This window comes from Corvus brachyrhynchos, unplaced genomic scaffold, assembly GCF_000691975.1.
Source record: "Corvus brachyrhynchos isolate BGI_N302 unplaced genomic scaffold, ASM69197v1 scaffold202, whole genome shotgun sequence".
Taxonomy (NCBI): domain Eukaryota; kingdom Metazoa; phylum Chordata; class Aves; order Passeriformes; family Corvidae; genus Corvus; species Corvus brachyrhynchos.
This window is the reverse complement of record NW_008238132.1, coordinates 6,729,392-6,744,752: the sequence shown is the minus strand read 5'-3', so window position 1 is coordinate 6,744,752 and position 15,361 is coordinate 6,729,392. Positions and strand designations below refer to the sequence as shown.

Below are 15,361 nucleotides of genomic sequence, written 5' to 3'. Positions count from 1 at the left end.
TGATCACTATTTATTAGGCATAAATCAAAACACGTCTATCAAATTGAACAGCAGTGAGAATTAAACATAACCTAAACTGACCCAAATACAAATGTCAGACCTGTTCAGGTCTTCCAAGACAGAGGTAGCTCTGAACATGTCTAACACCTGGTCTCAGGTTCATTCATTCCTAGAATCATTTAGGTTGAAAAAGACCTTTAAGATTATCAAGTCCAACCATTAACCCAGCACTAAAGCATGTCTCTAAGCACCACGTCTACGTATCTCTTAAATATCTCCAGGGACGGTGACTCTACCACTTCCCTGGACAGCTTGTGCCAGTGCTTAACAACCCTTCTGGTGAAGAATTTTTTCCTACCATCCAATCTAAACTTCTCCTGGTGCAACTTGAGAACATTTCCTCTTGTCCTATCACTTGTTACCTGGGAGAAGAGATTGACTCCCACCTGGCTGCACCCTCCTTTCAGGCAGTTGTAGAGAGCAGTAGGGTACCCCCGAGCCTCCTTTCCTCCAGGCTAAACACTCCCAGCTCCCTCAGCTGCTCCTCACCAGACTTGTGCTCCAGACCCTTCCCCAGCTCCGTTGCCCTTCTCTGGACACGCTCCAGCACATCAATGTCCATGTAGCGAGGGACCGAGAACTGGACACAGGTTTGAGGTGCAGCCTCACCAGTGCCAAGTAAAGAGGGACAATCCCTGCCCTGGTCTTGCTGACCACACTATTGCTGATACAGGCCAGGATGCCGTCAGCCTTCTTGGCCACCTGGGCATACACTGGCTCATGTTCAGCTACTGTTGACCAGCACTCCCAGGTTCTCCTCCACCAGGCAGCTTTCCATTCTCTTGCACAGGTGTTTAATGATTTGATTTGTACAAAAATTAGGTGCCCACAGACACCAAAGTGCTTAGGTTGGTAGTCCACCTTTGGCACCCAGCCTCTAGTGCCTTAACTGGGACACAGCTAAGTTCCATGTCTGGATTCAAGCATTTGATTTATTCTGGAGACAATTTATTTTGCTTGTCAATAAACCTGACAGGAGGTACTATGTAGAATGTTCCTGACACCCTCTACAACAATAATAAAAGTGCTACCTGTCAGACTGTGTAATCAATCTAGGGAAAAAAAAATGTTTTGTCTTGACAACACAATATTAGATTTCTCTGCAATGTCACTGAACTAGTCTTGAAGACTAAAGGTTTAAACTTCACGCCAGTGTGGGTCTATACTACACGTTCATCAAAAGCCTTTTCCCCATCAGTAGTCGAGAGGCACCAATCCGTAAAAGTCAGTGCACATAATATGGTCACACAGTAAGATGTGGTATGTTCAGCCATTGCAGGTGCCTTTTTTTTTTGCTATGAGGACAAAGGAAGATACCAATTTGAAAAGAGAGAATGTATGGCAGGAGGAGAAGTCAGCTAAAATGGACAAAAGGTTGGCATCAAGATAAGCAGAAGAGCTCAATAAACATATCTTGGAAATAAACTATATCATATTCAATGCAAGGACCTCCTGTGCAGCCAGAACCTTTAGATCAGCAGATCCCAGTAGCTTGCATTCAAGACCTCTTGAAGATATCTACCTAGACCTTTGAAAAAGACTTGCAAATAACTTGAGTCCTAAGGAAAGTCTCAGAGGTCTGGAAGAAAACTAGAAGTTTGGCATTAAATACTGTGTTGTAAAAGGGACAATCTAGTCCTGTTAGCAAACAACAGTCTGAGGCCAAATAAAAATGGTCAACACTGGATGTTATTTGTAAAGAACTAAAATACAATTAAGATTGATTGAAAAAACCTTGTCCAATTAACTTCATATAAACCTTCTGGTGATGGATATTGCTGGAAAAGGTACTAATAAGTGGACTGGAAAAACAATCTTAAAATCTTATTTGGCATTAGAGAGCATTTCTCTTCAATAGAAAAACAGAACAGATATTACATGGATTAATACTGGATGGAAAGTACTTAAATATTAACAGTAAATACAGAGTTGTTGAGCCATGTGAGTTTCCAATAGGAAGGGAAGGTCTCAGTTCTTGACTTCTCATTACAGAACATTATTTAACTTGGCTCTCAGGAAAAATAAAAAAATGAAGTCAAAAGGAAGTCTGGAAATGACAAGTCATGAGAGTGATAAGAGACTGAGTCATTTCACTAAACTAAAATAGCATGAATAGCTAAAAAAGTTAGGCATAGCAATAAGTATTAATGCATAAAGGTAAAGCTACTCCTTCTAAAACTAAAGAGAATGAACTCAATCCTGTGAAGGGTTGATTCTGACAAGGACAGAATAATAAAAGCGGACAGTCAAACACAAGCTTGCCAAAAGGTTTTATCAGTTATATCAACAGGTCTACCTCTCTTAGCAACATGGAGACGAAGATGTTTGTCCTGCCTCTGGCTGGAAATACCTACCATCTCTACTGGAGTAACTTCACAAGCTTTGTCTCCAGTTTTCTGACTAAAAATTGCTGCTAACTGTTCCAAGTGTGAGCAACAACTTCTTGAACATATTGTTCTATACTGAAAATACTGAAAGCAAAGTATGTGCACACAGTAATTTCAGTCTTAATCCTCATAAAACTGCTTCAGATGATGTAACTGTCCTCCAACTCCATCTAGCTTCTGGATATACTCAGGACTTAATGAGGTAATGAAAAGGGCACAAGAAAAACAACTTGCATCTGGACAACAGGTAAAGGTTCAGACTGCAGAACCACTACAAACAATTCACTAGCCTATTGTCAGATTTCCTGCACCATTGAAAACTTTGATGCAGCAGCCTTCAGAAGGGGTAAAATAACATATGGGATCAACCAAAGGATTTATTTAAGGCCTACTCACTGCACCATTCTTGTGGACATATTAGAAGGGACCAGATAAGGAAGAGGACACATTAGTTGACTAGATAGGTAATTCTCAGTTGCTAAGCACAGAAGCAGCCGAGAAGTAATTTGCTACTGGTGGAGCATTAAATGCATGGTTATTTAGAAATCTATACTGCTTCATGCACAGCAGCAACTGTGCATGAACAGCTATTTAATTTCTTGTCTTGCTACTGCATATACTGAACTAGCAGCAGACATTCAGAGTGAATTCAAGACTGCAAACTCAGTCTACACTGCATCTCCACTGAGTTTGTTCTACAATGCAAAGAAAGCATAGGGTCTCTTGAGATTACAACCAAATTGTGTAGGTTAAAGCTTTGTACAAGACTTACACTATAAACTACCTATTGCCCACTACCCCCACCTGAACTGCTATTAATTTTCCCTATTATCATAGGAATTTGAAAGTACCTTGAAAGAGTTTTCTGAAGCCTTTTAAAGCTGAAACAAAGTGAGGGTATCTAAACTTTCTGGATGTGATTTGTTCAGACTCCAGGGCTTATGCCTGAGGAACCTTTAAGGAATGAATTACACTAACAAGGCAAAAGGCTAAATGATGTTAAAGCTCAAGAACTGTGTTCCAACCCACACTCCAGTAAGCAAGTTTGTCTTCCTGAACTGTAATGACAATTTAACTGAGTCAATCCTTAAATGCCTTCAGATTTGATCCTTTAATGTTTCTGTGGCATTACCCTCAGGCTGTAAAGCACAACAGAACGCTGCTTTTTACTCAAGTCAGTTGTTCACTAAGGGTTAAGGAGTGTTGTAAGGCTGAGATCATTGGGCAGTGCATTCAGTACATTTCCTCTGCACATGCAAAGGATCAGCACTTCCCTCTCCAAGAGACTAGCAGCTGATCTTAAGGATAGTCTCTGAAAAACACATCAGCATTATATCAGCTGGATCTCCAAGGTAAAACAACATGAGTCAGCAGCATGTGTCCCGTAGCAAGGAAGGCATATGGGGCCGTATTAGCAGAGAAGTACAGCCAATGGGCTGAGGGAGGCAATTATTCCCTGCTACTCAGTGGTAATAAGGTGGAATCTGGAATACCGCGTTCATTTTTCTCTTCTCAGCCACCTCCTCCTCCCAGTATAAGAGAGATGCTGCAAAGATTGTTCCTGGGCTTAGGCCCATGAAAGACAAGGAGAAGCTAAGAGCACTAGAGTAGCCAGGGGTCACCTGCTAGCTGGATACCACTACCTGAAGGATGCTTGTTGAGAGCCTTAAAGCAAACTCTTCCTGTTGTGTGTTGCAAAAGTACAAGTGTTTGGACAACACTCCCAGACACAAGGCATGACTCCTGGGGTGTCCTGGGCAGCGCCAAGAGTTGGACTCTATGATCATGACAGGTGCCTTCCAACTCAGCATATTCTATGATTCTGTGATGGGCATGCACTGCACCACTGGAAATTCTGTCTGTTCATAAAGATAAAAAAATGGTATCTTGACAATGAGAGTGATGTAGCACTGGCATACATTGCCCTGAGAGGCTGCAAAATTCTTAATCCTGTAGATCAGTAGTCTCCAAAGAGGGGTAAACACACCCCAGCACAAGTCAAACTCTTGGCATGTGAGAAGAAAATATTTTTTGTTACTGAAAAAAGCCCCCTTTTAAATAGTGGTTTTCATCTCTATCTTATCCTTTTTTAAATTTTTGAGTATGCTTTAGAGTATACATAAATTAAGAGAGTAGCATATGCATATAATTAAAAAGATTACATACATTGGAGGTGCACAGTCAAACATCTTTACTTATGGAGTGCATGATCAAAACATTTGGAGACCAGTGCTGTAGAAAATCAAAACCTGACCATGGCAAGGTCCTAACAAAGGGCTGAAGAAGGCAATCTCCAAAGGCCCTGTCAAGCAGAATTCTCTTATGAATTTCAGAATATCTGTCAAACAAAATACAACACATAATGCCGAAGTTAAATGGTTTACAGTAGATCAGAACCCAGAGAGGGGACCATAGTTTGCCTCCAAGCTCTTAAAAGCTGTCAGATTCTCAATTAAAATTTCAAAGCAGCAATGACACTGGTAATCAAAACTCAAACTTGGACACTTAAGACTCAAACTTTGGAAGACATACCCATAACTCTCTCCACAACAGAACTGCTTTATAATCTGGCCTTTCTCCTAAGAAGAAGAGGAAGGCTGCATTAGAGGATACTTACAAATTAAAAAGTTACATTTCTGCATTAAACATCCTACACAAACAGGCTTTCCAGTTCAGCTGGGATGTAGGCACTACTATGACAAATGCAGTGATAGCTAATAACAGTGCTGTGTACAAGAAAAACATATGGACCACTCCTTTCCTAGAGATTCACTGCTTCTGGTTACTGAGTTTGATACAAAATATAATTAATTGATTTTCCCACAACTAGAGGACTTACAAGGCCACACTCCACAGTGGTACTGCTGGTGCCTACTGAAGGAGAAACTTGCATTATTTTTCTCCTCGGTTTTATAATTTACAGAGTACTGCTTCTCTACCTACCTACTTATCATCACAATGCTTACAGCAACTTAATACTCTTTCACATCCTTATTCTGTCAAATCTAGTGAACAACAGACACAAACTTTTATTACTCCAGACAGCTGTTCACAAGAGCCTTGATTCTATACAACACAAGGACAGAAGTTTAAGCAGGGACAAAACAAAAGCATTTGACATAGAAGGGTGCAATGTAAGAAACGAGCTTAATGAAATCAATATTAAATGTTTCCAAACTGCATATTGCTCTTACACAAGAAGTAAAAAAACCCAGGGCTTTTCTATGATTTCTTTGTCAGTACTGCAGTTTCATACATGCTTCAACCAGTATCATATTACAGCTGCCAATTCAAGGTTGCCGTAAGCTGTGTTTTCCCAGTGGGTTCAGCACAGCAGAGCAGGTATGCATTCCTTATTCACCTGGGTCTTCATGCAGCTATGTTCCCCCAGGAACCACAGGCAAGCCTCATCCTCCAGTCCAGATAACTTCCAGTAAGAAAGGAAAGCTTCTCTGAACAGGGGACAACACTTCTTAGGTTTTGCCGAAGGCCAAGGAATGAATTTACAGAACCAAAAAGACCATAAAACCATCACCCAATCCTAATGCATGAAATGCTTTGATTCTGCCTTCTCCAACATGAAGACAGCAGATGCACTTGAAAAACAAACACCTTTCAAATGGCTGAAGCAAAAAAGCCCTATTTTATACAGATTGGAGCCTCACATCTGACTCTTCTTTTCAAGAAGATGCAAGCTACTATTTAAACTTTTCCTGTGATTGAGACATTTATAAGTAAACACACACCATGTCCATTCTTTGGTGCCTACTGTGAGATAAATTTATTCTTTATTATATTCTACAGTCCTTAAAATGTCTGAAGTTGTCAGGCAGGAGATACTTGTAAAAATTACTAATTCCTTCCAATCTGTCAAATCAGCCATCCAGTTCAGAACTTATGAGACAAGAGTGGACAAATAGAAGTGCCCAAGATGTACAAATATGCTAAAATGAGGAAAATTCTTTAATATTCCAACGCAGCCCAAGGGTGAAGTTGAAAGAACAATATACAACAGATGTTAGTAATATCACTTAATGCACTACTGGAAAAAGCTCAGATAGAGTGATGCAGCTGGTGTAGAAATGTATTAGAATATAATTACCCAGAGATCCATAAGGTTGTAGCTGAGCTATTAAAGTCATGAAGCATGCTGAAGAGTTTTGTGTTTGTTTTTAAGAATCAGAACTGAGCAGAAGGATTTTAATTTCTCCCCCTCCCTGTACATTTACCACATTTTCCAGTCAAAGAGTTTCAGATGTGGCAATTACAGTAAATCAGCTTTTCTTTTTCAGTTCTGAACTAATTATTTCAATTAATATGCAATTTATTTAAAATATACACTTTGCTCCTGATAAAGTATTTTTCCTGTTTTAGAAATATTTTCCTGGGACACTTGATAAAATATTTTTCAACGGAACAGAGAAGGGTTATTTTTTGTTAGAAGAAAGGTGTTCTGTGGAACATTTCTCCTTCACTAATTTGTCAATCTCCTTTTAAGTACGTTGAAAATGAAATGACTATTCCCTTCAGTGCTGGTCATAATACTAAAGTCACAGATAGGCAATACAGGAAAATTATAAAAATAGTATCGTTTCATGAACTAAATCAACAAAGTCTGACAGTCACTTAAGAGTGAAGATACGCAAAAGGTTTTAATAAGCACTGGAAGTTCCTATCAAAAAAGAAGAATCTACAACATCTACCATGACTATGGAAATACTTCAAGTGTTGTCACAGACACTCACTCAACGTAATTCTCAAAGTCTGAGAAACACAATACACAACTCTGTTCAAACTATGTTACCACCAGAAGGTGAACACTAAAAGGTGTAAAATTAATGCAGTACTCTTATGAAGTAAATACTGACTGCTGAGCAAATTCAAGTTGCATGTCAACAGCCAACAGTTACCAGATCTAACTCACGCCCAATCATCACCACCCGCTCTACTCAGAGCGAGAATGGCCAAGCCCTACAATGGCAAGCCTTAGCACTGCAGGAGTTTAGTGTGCTACAGTAAATGAATACTTATTTCAGGTTACCTTCATACTCCAGACTCTAAAGCGCAATGATTTAGGAGCAGTTTCAAATGCAGTTCATGCATTCATGCCATGGGTACTATAACCTATAAGAGAATGCATAGTAGATAATTGGAAATACCCCAGCTGTTCAAGTTTAATGCATTTGTATTTATGAGCCAGCAGTTTTTGAATCTGAGCCAAAGAGGCTAAGTTTTTAATAGTAGCTGATGTAGGAAACTAAACTTTTGAAGGTGAAGACTGCATAGAGGAAAAACTAGACAGTGATAAACCAGTCATCCGTAAAGGCACAATATGTTCATGGACATTTAGTACCTCAGCTTGCCCAGTACAAGTGCTGAACGCTTGACTGTACACAGCAAGACCAGTGCAACCAAGACTACTTCAAAACACCACATTCTGGTTTTAAATGTTGTTGTCATTATTGTATTATAAAAAAACATCCACAAACCTTATCTGGATGAAGTACATATAACTTGAAGCTGTTGCCTATGAAGAATTCAGTACTTCCCACCTATTTACCCCTCCCTCTTATACCTTCAAAGAAGTCTAAACTGGTTCTGTAGCTTTTAGTAAGTGGTAAGTGCAAACCTAACACAAATTGGAATTAATCTGTTAATTTTATTTGGAACTAATTTGATAGTGTGCATTTTACAATCAATGAGCAAACTGTCAACAGTCGGGTGCAAACCTATGCCTAGTCTTTAGCAGGTACATTAATCCAATGCACTGACACACACAGGCTGCAATACTGTGACCTGCTTTGTCTTGGAGAACAACTTCCATTTAGATACTCACAGGAATCATCCTCAAGAAGAAATGAGGAGAATGAACTGCATAGTGTATTTTTTGCACCACTTGTAAAAGATCTACAACACAATTCTTTATTTATGCTACGTTGATCTAAACTATGTTTTGTTTTACACTTTTGTAACTCTCAAGAATTTCCTTAAACCCTCCTAGTTTTACTTTTATACCAGCCAAACTAGATTCTTCTAAGCTTCTGCCAGGACTGGATTTCCTTCAGTTTGTTTTCTGAAAATCACATGGCTTCAAAACCAACTTGGCCTTTCCCACTTAACTATTACTCTTGCCTTCATTTCTGTTTAATAACATGCTTAGTTTTTGAGAAAACAAGCAAATTCAATGCCAAGAATCAAGCTACTTCCTCATTTGTTATTGACTCCCTTTTCTCAGAGGTTATGAGTAGCAAGTACAAATTTCCAAAACAATTTTTCACATGATACCTTTAGCGCAAACTAAAAACATGGATATATTTTTATTAATGCCTGCACCTGGTCAGTGAGATAAATTTATTGCAGAGACAGCTGCTGGTATTGGAGCTACAAAGAGTGCATGACTCAAGCAGAATGAGCAGCTTCTAAAAAACTTGTATGAAACAGCTTTTTCCTGCCCATTCTGAAAAATGAAAACTGCGCTATCCAAATGTAAGGTGACGTAGGATCAATGAGGCTACAAATCTAAGACTTTAAAATTTCTCTCCACTGATTCTTTTGGAAAAGCTGCAGATCTCTGCTTCCATAAGGAACAGGACAACAGAACAGAACATGACAAATCAAGACAGACATATGAAAACTACTTCCCAAGAGTAAAAATTCACCAAAAAAGAAGGTCTTTTGAGGCCTAACAAACAGATTTGAAGCGAATTCTATTATCAAGAATTTAAACTGCTCTAAATCAGTTCTGCTAAATCATTCTAGCAGATCCCACTTCCACCACTGCCAGCAAGTGGTCAACAAACAGATGCAATTTAAAATTAGTCATATAAGAATTTGTCAGTTTTAACACAGAAGTTTCCTGGTCAATTTCATTTTTGCAAATAAACAAACGGATGCTACGTGTAGGAATAAACAGAGAGGAAGTGCTTCAAGAGGAACTGCTTCTGCCAGTCTCAATGCACCACATTCATGAAGTTACAGACTATGATAGTAAGAAAGGTCAAGAGGCACCCTGCTAGGTGCTTCACTTTCCTAATAGTGCATTAGAACTCAGCCACAATGGTACTGAAGCAGTTACTTGTACCCCATAGAAAAAATAAAAAAAAGCAGAACAGTCAATCAGCATCTCAACCTGAATGCAACTTGTGAAGTCTGAATGAGCTCCTCATGCAAGAGTTCTCCAGTGGAGGAGTGTCTGCAGCTACTGAAGGTGAAGACCAGCAAAACAAGAGTGGGTTACTCAAATGATATTCTCCCTTCTCCCAAGTTCTACACCACCCTCCTAGAAAAATTTTAGTTAATCAAAGCACTGTGGGACCAACTAGTTTGATTGCCCAATCAAGTCAAGAGGACAAAGCTGCTCTCAGCTTCCTGTTTTCCGTATGAAGTTGCAACACTGAAAAGCTATCTATTTGTTATAACAACAATACAGTCACAAAGTCAGAAACTGATTTGTTTTGAGCTGTATTGCCATGATGTACATACTTAAATGTACCGGGGTACTTTCAAGATCTATTGCTTGACTTATGGTAACTTATCCTCACCATTGAAATGCCACCACTGAGTGGAATGTGCATATATACTGATATTCTTAAATGGGGGCAGACAAGTTATTAGCAAACCTGAAAAAATTAAAACAATATAAATTTCAGCTGCACCTAAGACTTAACATTGCCAACAGTCACTACTCACTTCCACAGCTTCTTTTAGTCCTAACTTCTTAGTACTTCATTTCAACATCTTCAATCCACTTTCATACTAGACTAAACGGGTAAACACTTGTCTTACAGTGTCATCTTCCCCATTTACATTTAAGAGACTCTACAAGATTTGCAGAGGTGTGGTAACTCTTGTGTTTTATGACATTTATTCTTACTGTAGAAAGTCCCCTAACAGCCTACCAATATGTATTTTGAAATATTAATGCATAGTTATAGTCATGGCCCCCTCTCATTGCCAAGGCATTGCAGGTCACCAAAGTTTGTGCTGAACCTTCTTATCCATTAAATTTTTGCTTACAAATAAGTTTCCAGCTCCATGCACACTTTTTTCAGCTCATTACTACCTGATTTGCTATCTCTACCTAAAATGTGTTCCTCTACCACAGAGGAAAATTAGTCCACTTGCCATTCTGTTGTCTCAATTTCCTTCTGTGAAGTCATCTAGTAGATACAGTTCTTCCAGTTAAAAGGACAACAAACTATGAAAAACAAAACCCTGCAGTTTAAAAACTGGAAGTTAGAAAAGAAGGATTTATTTTCTAATCAAAGGAGTAAAATATGGTATGGAGTATACTATGTTAGCAAGGGCAAATGAGACAACAGCTGGGCAGCAGCCCATGCTTGTAGGATCCTGTATACCACAGACACTGGGTCTATACACTGGGGAAACTCTATCCCATTTACAAGGGAGTATTTACACTTGTGAACTACAGAGTTTTTTTACTTTTTACTGCCGGTAACAGTAAAGCTCTAGGTTTGCTAAGTGCATTTTCACTTCAAGCTATTCAAAATCAAAAGCAAATAAGAGCTGAGCTTCACAGATTTAAATTCAACCAAGGTACAAAAAACCCAAAGCAAATTCAAAAAGAACTGTTATACAGAAGGTAAAGTTAACATTCGTGCCCTGCGTATTCCTTTTCACTCCCAGTTACAGAATAAAGTTACTATCTATCCATACCTGTCAAAGTATAAATACTTTTGGACCTTGTTAAAGACATTTATTACATCTTAGAAAGTGCTGTGCTCCTCTTATTAATGGCTAATAAAAACTACCTCTTCTGGTCAAACTGGGATTGCAAACTTGCAGATAATTTCATCTTTGACAACTTGCTATGCCCCAAGTAATTAAATATATAATAAGGTACAATATTTTTCCACTGTCTTTAAAAGCAGAATTTTGCAGCATATCTTTTCATCTGTCTTAAATGCTTTGGAACAACTCTGGCAGCAAAGTTGGGGGGAGGTACAGTATAGGCATATTCAGTGCTCCTGTTCTGCAAACTGCTGTTGGGATGGTGTTTGACACCCAAGGTACTAAACTGAAAGAGAGGGTACCAATGTTAACATAAGTGATGTTTTGACTGCAGAGCAGCGTGAGCAGAAGGTCCACATATCCTGAAAAAGTAAAAACTTAAAGGGAGACAAAAATATAAATTCTGTTAAGCAAACTGATAGATACATTGGTAGGTCTAGTGAGATTGAAGCCAACAAATGTGCTTGCCTAGATATAAACAGTGAAAGTTTACTTGGAGCCATGAACAAAGAGCGCTAAGCATGTCCAGTCTAACTCACTTAGAAATGTGCTGTGAAATCATCACTAATGAGCATGGTGCTAAAGTTTTAATACAGAATTTAGAAAATAAAAGGATACTCTGTTCCTGAGGTACTGCAATTCTGACTACAAAAGCCTTCTAAATCAATACATCCAAGAAGAGCAATAACACAGTCCTCTACACAACTGAGCCATCAAAGTGAAGAGCAACAGTTTCTGCAGCATGTGTTGTAACCAAAACAGATCACCAACACAACCAAGAAAAGGTGCATAACCTAACAAGAGAGTACATCAAGAGTCCACCATGAAAGGAACAGCTTTAAATAGAAAATTTCTATTTAATTATTGACAAAAGAGCATAACAAATTCTATCTTAATTTACATTTCATTAAAGTCATCTCTGACAGGTTAACAAAAAGTCTGCAGATTTTCAGTGGTTACAGGCTCAAGAGTGTGACAGCAGCTGGAATGGGACCAGATTTCTGGGGGGCAAACAAAATGACTTCGAAAATATTTGTTCTATCTGAAACCAAATGTAAATTAATGGGAACAATTAAAGATGACAACCTGAAAGAAACATGTAATAGTATTAAGTGTTACAGACATTTCCTAAACATCCTGCTACCTCATCAGCCCTACAAAATATGGACCTCAGGATGACAATCCAAAATACTACTAGACATAAACACAACCATTAAACTTCATGAATAGCCAAGATTAAGAAAAAGGCTGCTAGTGTTTTTCTATTGACATCAAGTGAACATCAGCATTAAGGAAGCTCAAGGTTTACTGTATATGACAAAGAACAAGCAAAAAGCCAGTCATTTCTGTAGCTCAGGAAACATAGGCCCCATGAGCAAAATAAACATTGTTCATGTTTGCTGAACAGAAAAAGCAGCAGTGTACTCATTCCAAACTATTATCACTTTCCTGACATATAGACAGTATCTTTTAGTTAAGCTAAAGACTTGACCATCTAAGGCAAATCCATTTCTACTGAGATTTGGTCCTACAGGAAAAACAATGGCTCTCAATTCAACTCATGCACTCTAAATTGCAGTGAAGTTGAATTTTACTACAAATTGCCTGGGAATTTCCCCAAGCCAACAGTCTCAAAGAAATCCATGATAAAATATAGAAGTGTTATTGACACCTATGACAGAGAGAATCCAATTCATATTCTAGATAACTGAAACGCACTGATGGAACATGACATTATCTGTAGACATTTTGGCAGAGACTGAACTAGAAAACCCCACGACAATTAGATGCTGGAGGTCAAAAAAAGATACAAAGTTGCTATAGGAAGATAAGAATCCTGAGGTTTCAGAAGGCACTGACAAGGAACATCAATGGATGCAGACAACACTATCTAGGAAGTAGGCCTGCATCTTCACAAAAACTGTCTCCTCTAGTATCTGTCTGTCTGGGAATGAACAAGACTAAATATTTGCCAGATCCACCCAAAAAGGGGGCCAGGGCTGGGTTACGGGATTTGTCACTGACAGAGGCATGAACAGACAATCAGAACACCAGCACTTAACACCTTCCCAGCATTCAATATTTCTAGGGACCAACATGTGTACAACAGCATACGCTATTTCAGAAGTGACCTGCCAGCAGGGTAAATTGTGGCATCGTCTAAAAGCATTTAGATGTTAAAGCTATTTATGAGAAAGCACTGACAAGGATGAAAAAGTGAACCTCTCCTAAAGTCAGGCTTTAAGAGTTTTCCTTAAGTCCTAAGAGAGAACACTGCAGAAACATGTTCAGTTAAGCAGTTAAAGCAGCAAGAACAATTATAAAAGATCTCTTTGAGATCTTGAGCCAAAATGATCAGCATAACACTGAGTTAGCCGATGGAGGTCCAAATTCAAGTAAAATTAAATGGCCACAAGACAAAGAATAACAAAGAAAAGCATCCCAAGATCCACAGGACTCACAGCCCAAAGCAAATGAGTTATTAGTCCAAATCATAATTCAAGTTTCTGCAGCTCCATTACATCATTGCCTATAAAAATCTAAAGCTTTTGAGTTTTAAGTTCACAAACTAGTAGAAACTCCAACTTGAAAAAGGCAGAAATGTCCTTAATGGACTGAAATCAGGTAACTTTAGTGCTGGGTATAATGACCTGAGCCTCATGTAACTCATACATCTAGAGCTTGTCATACAGCAAAAAGCCTCAGAAGAGCTCCATTTGCCCTGAAAAAAACCCCTGAGACACTCATCTAATTCTGCTTTAATATTACCATCATCTACAGTAATCAGCCTGTGACTCTGCTCAAAGGAGATTGCTCACCTCCTGACCAAGTGACCTAAGCAACAGATCACTGAGTCCTGGCCTTTCTGAGGACAAGGATCTGTGTCTCTCTTAACCAGTGCTTCATCTGCCAAAAATCAGTGTCCAGTGCCCCAATGGAATTGATACAGCACATCAGTTTTTCCCCTCAAAGTCACCAGAAAAATCATTCTGGTGTAGTTTGCCAAAACAACTCCCAGATTCAACACATGTGTGTCAAGATGACTTATGTACAGAGAGTGAATCTAGACTAGATGCTGTGTTTTCAAACTTGACCAGCACCCTTCCTGCTCCCTCATGCTTAGTAGAAACACTGGCTGTCAAGAACTCTATCCAATTTGCCAACATTGAGTGCTAGAGATCCTCAGATATTCCTGACTTTCACATGTGTGTACAGCTTTCTCCCTACCTGGCAGCCTGCTACTTCCCCATTCATCATGTGATTAAATTTCGTAATTCTTTGAGACCATTTCCTTAAGAAATGAAAAAGAGGCAGAAAAAATGTAACCGATCATCCTCTGAATTTTAAGGACCACTGATTTGCTGTGACTCATGCTATTTCACAACACAGAAAATAAACACATTATGGATGCAGATTCACATCAGTTAAATTTCTATGCTGTGTAAAGCATAAAGTTTCCCATTGCCATAACAACAAAATAGCTTCTTTTAAGCAGAAAGCTTAGCAGGACTGGGTCCTACAGCTTCTGAGACAGAAGCTGCCAAGTACTCAGCAGCAAAAATTTAGAGATTTTAAGTCTCCTTGAAAATTTAAGGCATTTCTAAACAGGTATGTATTTGATCAAATGCAGACTTAAATTCTAAAAACAAATAACATTTCTCAGAAATTACTTCATAACACGAAATGTTCTAGAGTAACACTTGACATCCAAGGTGGCTAATAAATTGCCTTTGATAGGGTTAAACAAATGACTAACACATCTTGAGGTGCCATTTATAACATTTGCTCCTACCAAATGTATTTTCCCTTGTTTCTACTGCTTATTTTCTTTACTTCGCACAATAAAAATCAGCTGAAAAGTTTCATTTTTGCTTTTAGTTGGTTTCACTTTCTAAGTTGCCTGTAAGCAACGAAAAGTTTCTGTTTAGGTTGGGCGATACTCTGGGAGGGGGGAATCGGGAGTAAATCTGGCTGAAAGAATAATACCTCTGCTAGCAGTCGGCAAGATGATTGCCGTGTTTTCGGGAAGATTATTTTACCTACATAGAGAAGCTCAATCCCTTTAGCTGGGCGTTACGAGGGAACCTTTACGGCTTAGGCGGAGAGCAACACCAATAACAACAACAACAACGAGAAAGAGGTGTCGAACACCACCACTGCCT

General features: G+C 38.8%; 2 protein-coding genes across 7 annotated transcripts in view; one reads left to right on the top strand and one right to left on the bottom strand.

Moving 5' to 3' along the window:
* The window catches only part of FNDC3A (fibronectin type III domain containing 3A), a 112,075-nt gene extending 96,868 nt beyond the window's left edge, over nt 1-15,207 (bottom strand). Inside the window, exon 1 of the mRNA XM_008633177.2 lies at nt 15,186-15,207. The gene's annotated coding sequence lies outside the window, so the exon portion shown is untranslated. The remainder of the gene's footprint in view (nt 1-15,185) is intronic.
* The window catches only part of LOC103615159 (RCC1 and BTB domain-containing protein 2), a 468,828-nt gene that overhangs the window by 273,383 nt on the left and 180,084 nt on the right, over nt 1-15,361 (top strand). The window lies entirely within an intron of this gene.